The sequence below is a fragment of the Thermobia domestica genome, chromosome 7 (assembly GCF_964235325.1).
Source record: "Thermobia domestica chromosome 7, izTheDome1.hap1.1, whole genome shotgun sequence".
NCBI lineage: Eukaryota > Metazoa > Arthropoda > Insecta > Zygentoma > Lepismatidae > Thermobia > Thermobia domestica.
In genome coordinates, this window is record NC_137460.1 from 62,330,079 (window position 1) to 62,341,088 (window position 11,010).

Below are 11,010 nucleotides of genomic sequence, written 5' to 3' on the forward strand. Positions count from 1 at the left end.
GTTTCATGCTAAATCTCAAAAACTACGCATGGTGCGGCAATTAGGCCCGCTTTTGTTTGTGTTCAGTTGTCCAAAAGCTTACGAGTGGCGTTTGTTCCATCTTTCTAGCTTCATGATCATTACCAAGTCTGTATGGTAAGGGGGTTAGCTTCCCCTTGCACCCACGACACCCATCGTCGAACTGGACCGCGGTATTAAGGCACTTATTGTATCAGCAAAGTGATATTAAAATCCAATCCAAGTTACGGAAGTTAATATGTTCACAAAGTTGCGTTACATCTATCCTAACTAAATATAAAACTACATGAACTGACATAAAATAAAAGGGTACTTCCGGTTGACGTGGAAAGGCAAAATTTAGCATGCTTGTAGCTTTCAAGTATTAACCCACCGGAAAATTGCCAAAGTTAATATTTTTAATTTTTAGGGGGCCTTAAGGGAGGATGAAGAAATCCTCCATGCTATTTAATGGGCTCTTTTTTGACTTATAATCTCATATTTTAGGCACTTGGAATTGGAATAAAAACTTTAAATTCGGTATGCTTGTATGTTTCCGTTAGCGTTACATTAAGTAAATGACCAAAAATAAAGATTTTCAACCGTACAGAGGTTTTATGGGGAACTGAAAGGTTTTTCCAATGTTATTTATATTGCACGTCTTCTACACCCCAAAATGTTTAGGCACTTCCGGCAAGATTAGAATGATGAAATTTGGCATGATTTTAGACTTCCGGGACTAACCCATAGGAAAATTACCAAAAGTGAGTATTTTCAGTTTTTGAGGTATCTATTGTGGGGATGAAGTAATTCCCATGTTATTTGAATGGTTGTTTTTTTGTGATACAAAATCTTATCTCTTAAATAGTTGAAATACGAAACGAAACTTGAAATTTGCTAGAATTGTAGGTTTTAGAGGTTCGAAGCCGTAGATCAAGCAAACACGGGGGGCTGGGGGCGGAGTTCTTAGGTAGCCAAAGGCTAGTCTATACTATATAACGCAACCTTGTGAACATACTAACTTCCGTAATTTGGATTGGATTTCAATATTACTCTGCTGATACATTAAGTGCCTAAATATCGCGGTCCAGTACGACGATGGGTGTCGTGGGTGCAAGAGGGGGCTAACCCCCTTACCATATAGATGTGGCAATGATCATGAAGCTAGAAAGATGGAACAAACGCCACTCGCAAGCTTTTGCACAACTGAACACAAACGAAAGCGGCCTAATTGTTGCACCATGCGTAGTTTTTGAGATTTAGCATGAAATATATTCAACCATTTAAATTTTTCCGGGCTACGATCATCATCACGCAGGTTCTTTTTTTGGCGTTTTTACCATGTCCTCACTTTTTTCTCCATGTAATATCAGTCTTTATTATTATTATTATTATTATTATTATTATTATTATTATTATTATTATTATTATTATTATTATTATTATTATTATTATTATTTTGCAATAGTTTATTCACATACAGAATTACTTTGTGGCATAAGCAGCAATTTTTAGCACTTTGCCCTCCTGAGTTATTACGTCCCAAACATGGCATCATAATCACAAACTTCAACTTTCGGACCCCCATAAATCTACGATGCCAGTAGTATCATAGCTGTGGATACTTCTATACAATCTTTACATGCAATAGTATTCAGCACAGAACTTATGAACCCTCCACTTTATGCCATTCAAAATACAACCCTTTTAAAAGTGTAATTTTCTGTACTTTTTCTGGTGATTTTATACATTGGTTTGCAACCCTGCATATTTATTTAGACGCAAAAGTTTATATTCTCCGTGTACCTCAGTCTCTCCTGTAAACATTCGTTTTTGTTTGGTGTTCGTCTGATTCTTACATCTTGAGCAACTGTAGTTTTCGTAAACGCTTGCAAATGCAAAAAATGGCAGTCCACCGACAACAAAGATGCCGCCATTCAGGAACACTCGTACATACGACAACGTGAATGGTGTTATTGACCCTCTCATACACAAGGTTCATCACACTCAAATTTTTAGAATTTTCGGAGATGGTCGAGCAACTACCTCTGGTCCACTTCGTATGGATTGACCCAATGGTATAAATAATGCAGTTTCTTGCTTTGAAGTTTTCGCCATTCCCCATTCTATTCTCTCTTGGGTCCGAATATTCGCCTCAAGATTTTACTTTTAGTCCGTGTTCCTCCCTCAAAGTAAGTGACCATGTTTCGCAATCATACAGCACAACAGGGATAATTATTGTTTTATATATTTAAAGCTTTAAGTTCTTTGAAGGATTCGTAAAGACAAAAGAGTTTGGACTGCATAATAACGCGAATTTTCTGCTTTAACATTTAATTCCTGCTTGGATATGGTTTTGGTCTGTTAGTGTTGATCCTAGGTTTTTAAAAGTGTCTACTTTCTCGAAACTACTACTCCTGGTACTACGTTCAAACTACTGTACTTCTGATAATTAAAACTCTCAACAAAGCAAGGGTGATGGTTTCGATACACTAGATTGTTTCATTTTTGAGTTCTCGAGAAAAATGTGAAGGGCAGGGAAACTCTTTTAAGTAAACTTAGCGTACATGCCTTTGGCGTGGGAGACCCGAATTAGATTTCCGGCGGTAGCTCATGTTGTTCAGATTCCACGTTAATCAGTAGGTCCACGTCTCATATAGCCTCGCTGCTGAACGGGACGTTGAACTCAAAATCAACTCAACTGAACAAAACTCCTTTATCTATTTACCCTGTCTGTCTGTGCGTCCATCTATCCTCCTGGGGGACAAAAGTCAGGAAAATTACTTGATGGTTAACCATCAGTTTCTATTCGGTTAATTCTAACTTCCGATTTTGATATTGATCTACATGTACAGTACATAAAACAAAAACGATCAGAGAAAGCGAGAAGTAGTTTTTAATTGATTTAGCATTCTAAGAATAGATATCACATTCTCTATTAATCCTCTATTCAAACAGAAAGTGGCAGAAATCAACCACTTTAACGTTGATCTCTTAGAGTGAAAAACGGTAGCAGCCTAACATATAGGCCTACTCTCCATCTATATGAAAATATTCGCCGTCTCCGAGTCAAACCGTCTCTGTTCGGGTCACTGAATGACATTGAGTCATGGGTCTGTTCGGGTCATTTTGATTCATTGGTCTGGCCATGTCACTTCGAGATCGTGTGTCTGACTGCTTCCGGGTTACGGGTCACAATCTTTATGAGGAGTTCCATCACTTTTGTATACCGTTTGGCCCCTCTCTAGTTATGTCTATGCTATCGTCGCAAGGGCGTAACTTACATTTTTTTCGGATTTTGAGATTTTCAACTCTTCCGATAGATGTCGATCGTCTACAGCTACTAGCAAATTTTTGTGACTGTAGGGTGAACCGTTCAGCTGTGAGGGGGTAATTTTCATAAGGGCGTTAAGAGATATATAAGTAAGTTGTATATACAAAGCATAAGGGTTTAAATGACACATACGCTCTTCTGCAATGGATGATCTGAGTAAACGATGGTACGCTCTGGCGTTCATACGCCACAATGTGTATTTAATTTATTTGCTCTCTTTGTATTTAAATTGATCATTTACGTTTGTTGATTTGGATTCATTTACGACTTTGTTATTACAAACGTGGTTAATGGCGAATAAAAGTGTTTTTTCAACTTTATGAGAAAGGAAGCAACTTAGTTATTGTATCAGAAGGAGCTGAACAAGAAAGTCATGAAAATGAATAGGCAAAGCAAAATTATTGCAAAAGAAGATAGATATCTGCAGATTTCTGACATACAAGGACGATGATAGTCCTACTGAGTGTACAGAGCTGGAAGATGATGTAATAATGCAGATCCTGACTATTAACCTGAAAAAGGAATAGTATATTTTCTCCCTTACATTGATATTTTTTTCTCAAGATTAATATATTAAATTCCAAAAATAATAACAATGATTATTACTTTAAGAAACCTCTGTGAATTCGCTACAGCAAAATAGTGTTATCATATTTAATTAGTACTGAAAAATGATATTTTTAATGAGTTTTAAGATGTTGGATGTGAAAATACCATAGATTAGAACCTCAATAGTCCATTAATATTTTAGAGCTATTTCTGAGTCGCTGTTCCACCGATTGGCAGCATATTTCGAGAATAGGCTGTCGTGCCTATCTTGTCATGTCTTCTAAGGTTTGAAAGAGAGTGTTGAATGGATGCTAAGAAATAGCCCGAAAACTACGATTTATTATCAAAATTCCAAAATATTTTGAATGTTATCAATCAATTTTGTTTTAATTAACTTCCCACAAGCTATATGCACGCTGATGAGAATTTCTTGTTTAAATTTTGTAAAAGCTTATTTTCCTTCCTTAGATCAGAATCCTTGTTTCGCAGAATAATGTTGCTGTGAAATCAATACAAATCAGTTTGTGGGTTACATGCTTCATTTATTTTCCTTTTCGACTCTTCCTTTCTTCGTTTTCTTCTTTCTGCAGTTCTAATCCCTTCTCATCTTTGGTCAGCTTCTTAAATTTAACACATATATTGCACTAATCTTCTTTTCGGGTTGGAAATTTTAACATTGAATTATTTTAACATCTATCAATAAAATTTACGTCTCGTGAAGTTTTATGCAGATGTATTAAAGAACGAAATATTTAATAACAATTGTCAAATAGTTCAATTGTCTCTTAGTTTGTGCTATTTTAATCTAAATTTTCATATTCTATGGTGTGTAGCAAAAGTTAAACGAACATTATAGTAATAAAAATCTTTATAATTATAACGAAAAGAAAGAAATGGATATTAAACTATTAAAATGTATTCTTAACGTTCATTATGTTCACAGTTATGAAAAAAAATTGAAATAAAGCATTGAAACATACGCTACATTATTATTAAAAACACTAGAAGTTAACACATATCTGTTTACAGCATAAGAGTGTAAGCGAAAACTTTGCAATTTTGTCAAGATAAACAAATAGCTTGAAAGTAGCATTTACACGAAAAGGAACACCTGTACCTTGCCATTAAGCGTGCAATTAAAGCTTCAACATACCACAAAATCTTCTTTTGCTTCTCCTGTAAAAATTTTGAAAATGTTACTTACGCCCTTTTGCATTGAAAGTGACGATATAAAAATGCTAGGTTTATATTTTTGTTTCCAATCCTTTCGACAATGAGATCTCGAAAACCACAAGTGCTATAAACGTGCCGTTTTCAGTGCTCGATTTCAGATTTTGTGTAGATTGTTAGTTCTAATTGAATATTTTTAAAAATAGCCGTATTTCTTTATTACGTTATTTAGGAATATGCTGGAAGTATTGATTTTTTAAAAAAAGTAAATCATCATATCCTGCGAGTTATACATTCCAACACCACATAGTCGTATATATGGTTGTATATCTCTCAGGCATTTGTTTCATGGCCAAATGATAATGAAAAACGAAGGATAACCATTTCTCCAGTCTAAGATGAATATTGCTTGGAGTGTTTTGCCCAATGAGCACCCTATATCACTGACATTATAATTAATTGTGTGTATAATGTATTTGTTTATTACATACTGCATGCAAGAAGAAAGAAAACACTAATCATACATGAATTAGAAACTCCAACCGGAAGTACGCTCAAATCTTGCAAACGGTGCAAGATATTGAAAATAGAATTTTAAAAATCTCCCCTTTATAGTATCCCTTGCGAATTTTTATCAAGACGTCTTTTACTTATGTCTGTAAAGCGACATGTTCAGATGTTGTGAGGAATGATGAAGAGATTCATGCTCATATGTGAATGATGCGTTGCGTAGAGAGCGCAGATTCAGCTAGTTTCCCTAAATTTAGTGGTTTTCCTTACGTAAATCTTGAAACGATATGGAAAGTTATTCTGGAAAATCTTAAAGTGTGTAATATCTTTGTGAGATGGCATGTTAAAGCAGCAATGAAATTAAGATTTATTTGACACTAATAGAGGAAGTGGAACCTACGTTTTCCGTTCGTTACTTTCTTAATCCAAATCAACCGTAAACGTTATAAGCAATTCCCTCTTTCTTTTGCGGCAACCACTTTGAAGAAAGTGTTGAAGACTTTTCAAACTAAATATCCTCGTCAAAGGAAGAAGCAAAGAAAGTGAAATTAGTAATTAATATCACGAAGAAACCATACAAAGGGAATAGAAGGGAAGAAAGGAAGGGTGATAATACCTTTCATTTTTCCCGTTTTAGCATCCAGGAAATACTATTCAGCTGCACAATTTTGTGAGTCAGCCATTTTGTGAGGTAGTAATAGTCGGTGATACTTTGTTATAAATTTGACAGTTGCAATAGTGCAACGTCAACGTAAGATACGATAGGAAACCTAATCATCACTGCAATTTTGTCTTTTTTTATTATTTTTTTTTCCTGAATGCAATTCTCGTTTTCTCCTTTCATTCACAACCGTTGCATTGCATTCTGCAGTTTCATGCCTTGACATGCATTCTATGTCTTGCAGTCGGAAGTTCGCGTGAAGTCCTCTCTGCAAGGAAGAAACTATCTAATGATCTTATGCTTGTGTGATTGTAACAGAATATAAGACAAACAGTTAAGAAGGAAGTGTTCTTGGGGAAGAGGAGGGGGTGTAGCTCTTTTGTTATTATAACACTTGATGCATTTCACTTCCACTCTAGATACGTGTCATTTTTTTTTTTTTTCTGTAGTCGTATGTATCTTCCGTCCGTCCATCACTTCAAAATAAAAGGGAAGAAAAAGCACTCTTGTGGTTAATGCCACTCGTTGTTTTCATGAATCATTCATTTGCTGCTGACTTAAACAGTTTTTTTTTTCTTTTTGTCACTTTTTCTAAAGACTTTGAGAACCCATTTGCCATTCAAATAGTTACGCGTAGGTGCTGTTGAACATTGTGTATACGCCTATGACGGAAGTAATTAGTTCTGAAACTTACAAAAATATATTGTTTGTTTGAAATTATTGATCATGATGAAACTACAGTATTTACGGAAATAATGAAATGTTATATACAGGAATATATATATATATACATACAGTGGCGGATCCAGGATATGATCAAGGGAGGGGCTAAACCATAGTTTGCGGCTTTATCCAGTGTAAAGTAAGATTGAAGCCCATTTTATCCAGGGGGCATGGGTGTATACCTGAGCATCAAGGGGGGGCTATAAACCCCTCCTTGGATCCGTCTCTGTTTATATATATATATATATATCCTAACAGCACAATTATATAGCAGGCATATGCCTATTATGTTCCCTCAGGTACATGGGAATGTGCCCAGTATGTGACTTATGCACCTATGAGAGAGAAATTACATGGATGGCAAGTGATAGTCACAGTTTATGTCCGCCCCTAGGCACATGCCTGACATGTACCTGGGGAACGTGCCTAGTATGTTCTAGGTATGTTCCCCGTGCCGAAAAGCGTCAATGAACCACAAAATTACTCCCCCAAAATATGTTAAATCGCCAATATGCGTAATGCAGGGATGCAAATAAGCAACAAAATTTTACTCGCCCAAGAAAAAAACTACTAGCCTACATCCCACAATAGAAATCGTTTACTTACCTTCGGTATGATATTAAATACTCGCCCGCACCGATGAAACACTCGCCCAAGGCGAGTGGACGAGCGGTTATTTGCATCCCTGGCGTAATGTGTTTACATTCAGGTATTCAGGTGAGTCTAAAAAACACTTTAAACAAGTAAAAAAAAAAAAGACGAGAACCCGGGGGTGGGCGCGAACCACCAACCCTTTGATTACTAGGCACGTTCTCTTCAGACTTGGCCGCGGAGGCGATGAAGAAAACATCGGTTGTAGAGGGATAAATCCTTGGGTTCTTTTTAATTTGGCTAATCAGAGGGTTCTTGAAACCCTGTATATTCGACGATAACAGTTTGGGATCAGATAAAGCCCGCTCGCCATGTAATTTTATAACAAAATGACGCGCATCTCTTTACTTTAATTCATGGTTCTTCATATTCACGTTCAAATGATCGGCGACAGTTTGCATCTAAAAAATACAATTCTTTATCCCTAACTACGTAAATTATCAACAGTTCACATATATATATGAAAGATTCATCTTAATTTATATTCATCAGTTATGTCATTTTCCTCTAAATTCATCTCCCAAATTTGATGCATTTACTGCTTCTTTTTTTCTAAGCGATTATGTACTAGAAGGACAGAAATTGGAGCAGAAAGCGCGAGAAACCGTTGCATGTTACTGCGCATGAGCAAATGCAAACAGCTGACTGTCATTCGTGCGTCGCTGCAGATATCAATTATGTCATAAATATGTGAAAATGTATGCACCTAAAGGAAGACCCTTGAACATGAAAGATATATGTTCCAAGTGCCGACATAAATGACTATCACAGTGCGAAGCTGAACCAGGTATATAAATGCTACATTTGTGGTACATAGTCGCAAATATCAATTAGGTGTAACAAGCACCTAAAACTTTAGGTAGCTGAAGTACATACTTATCACATGAATATCATATGTACCAAGTGTCGGGTACCTAAAACCTAGCTGGGACACCTAAATGACACATGCCTAGCACATCTTGTGCTGTTAGGGTGTGTATATATATATATATATAGGGTGAGCCATTTACCTTGAAACGTCTTAGTAGCTTCTAAACTAGGGTTTCTCAACCTTGAAGTCGTGATCGCTATGGGGTCGGGAGAGGGTTTCTTGGAAGTCGCGCAGATAAGAGGAAGTGAAAAATGTAATGATAATCTAATACCGAAAAATATTTTTAAACATTATTTTGAATTTTGTTCTAATAGCCATACTTTTATTTTTATACATACCATTAAGAACAACAAAAATAGGTCTATTAAACATTTTCAACAGGTGCAGAGTTGTTTAAAAATCACTTTATAGAAAGAGGTACGATATGAAACTAATGAGAACTGCATAGTGAAATACAAGAAAAATAGAAATGCAACAAAACCTTCATATTGAAATACAATTAAAATTGAAAGCTAATGAGATACCTGAGCATGGTGTGATTTTACTAGTGCGACAATGACCGGTTCAATCTTCATGACGCAGATTATCAAGTCATTTAAAATACTCAATAACTTTTCCAACAACTGTCCAAGTTTTTTTTTAAAATCAAAATTAGAAAGCACTTTATTTCTTTAATCATATGACCCAAAATTAAGGAAGTTATGAAGTTTTAAAATTTTCAATCGGCTTTTATTTTGAATAAATATGACGATTCGGATTCGATATTTGTAATATGAATGAAATGGCCTAATTTGGTTTTAATCCATTCGCTTTTACGGCAGTTCCACTATATACAAGAAATGGCTTTTACTATATAGAAGTAGATAGATATCGTGAGATCTCCGCGATAGGTATATTAAAAATCCCACACAAGTTTGTTACAAACCAGAAATTATAAAGGGGTCAGAGGATGTGATAAAATGAAGGAGAGGGGCTTGATGGAATTTAAGTTGAGAACCATTGTTCTAAACTGATAATTTGTAAAGCTCGCCCATTTTTCCTGTTTCTTTTTAAGTGAAATAACTTGAAAAAAAAACTAATGATGAGAATATTGAGTCTTTTGGCCCTTAAAAAACTGCTCGTTTCGAGTTTTTGGATGTCAGTTCCTCTGTTCATTCGTTCTTTCGTCCGTTCAATCGTCCGTAACTGTAAAGGCCCTGCTACACCATTCAACCTATCGGGACCAAATATTATAACTTAAAGTCTTTAATGAGGTTCCCCATGGTTGATTCAAATGTTAACATGAACTTAAAAATGTTTTTAGAAAACATGCTTTCTTTTTAAAAAAAAATAACAAAATAAAGTAATTAGTACTTTAAAAAAGATAAAACAAAATAAATTGTACTAAAAAGTAAAAAAAAGAAAATCATACTGAAAAATAAAAAAAAAAGTGCATGGCTAAAAAAAAGGACGAAGAGCGCTCTCATATATTTATCTATATTAGAAAATTGAAAGTGACTATGTTAGTGGCTTCAATAGACTAGATGAGGTTCGGACCTGGCATAATTTTTATCATTTTACTTTGACCATGCAACTTCGGTTGAAGGAGGCGGAAAGACATTTAAAAATGAACGAAAATAACCGGTATTAGTATCGAATATATATTTTTCAGAGTCGCTGAGATGAACAGTGACATTCCGATGCTGTTTAAATCGAAATCCAAACTCGCAACTTGGAAGAAGCGGAGAGGGAAATACATAAAAATGATCAAAAATGACCAATATTCGTGTCTAATCCATAGTTTCCAGGTTCGCTAAGAAGAACAGTGACACTTTCCATCTCGTTTAAATCCAATTTGGAGGAAGGGGAAATATAATAAATTAATGATCGAAAGTGACCACTGTCAGTGTCGAAGTCATAGTTTTCGGGGTGGCAGATGAACAGTGACATTTCCGATGCCATACCTCGCAACATAAGGGAGGGGCAGAGGATATATATAAAAGTAATAGAAAATGAGCTATATTAGTGCCGAATCCATAGTTTTCGGGATCGTTGAGGTGACACTTCTGATGCCGTTTAAATCGAAAATCAGCCCCGTAACTTGGGAAAAGGGGAAATATATAAAACTGATCGAAAACGACCAATATCAGATAGTAAAAAGTGACTCACTAACAGAACATATTACTATTTTTTTAAAATTTAACCCAGCGAAGCGGGTAATTAATTGATGCTAGTATAATATAAATTGATTGTATATAAGGGTGCTTCCCGTGTTTGTTTTTCTTTTTAGTCATGCATAAACCGATTTTCTTTTTTTAAAAAAAAAGCAATTTTCTTGACAACCGAATTGTTTTTATGTTTTAACAGGATTTATTTCATTTTTTACTTTTTTTTGGTATAATTTGTTTGATTTTCTTTATTATTATTATTATTATTATTATTATTATTATTATTATTATTATTATTATTATTATTATTATTATTATTATTATTATTATTATTATTATTTACAAAGAAAGCATTTCTTAAATACTACTTTTTAAAATTTTTTGAACAATTAAATTA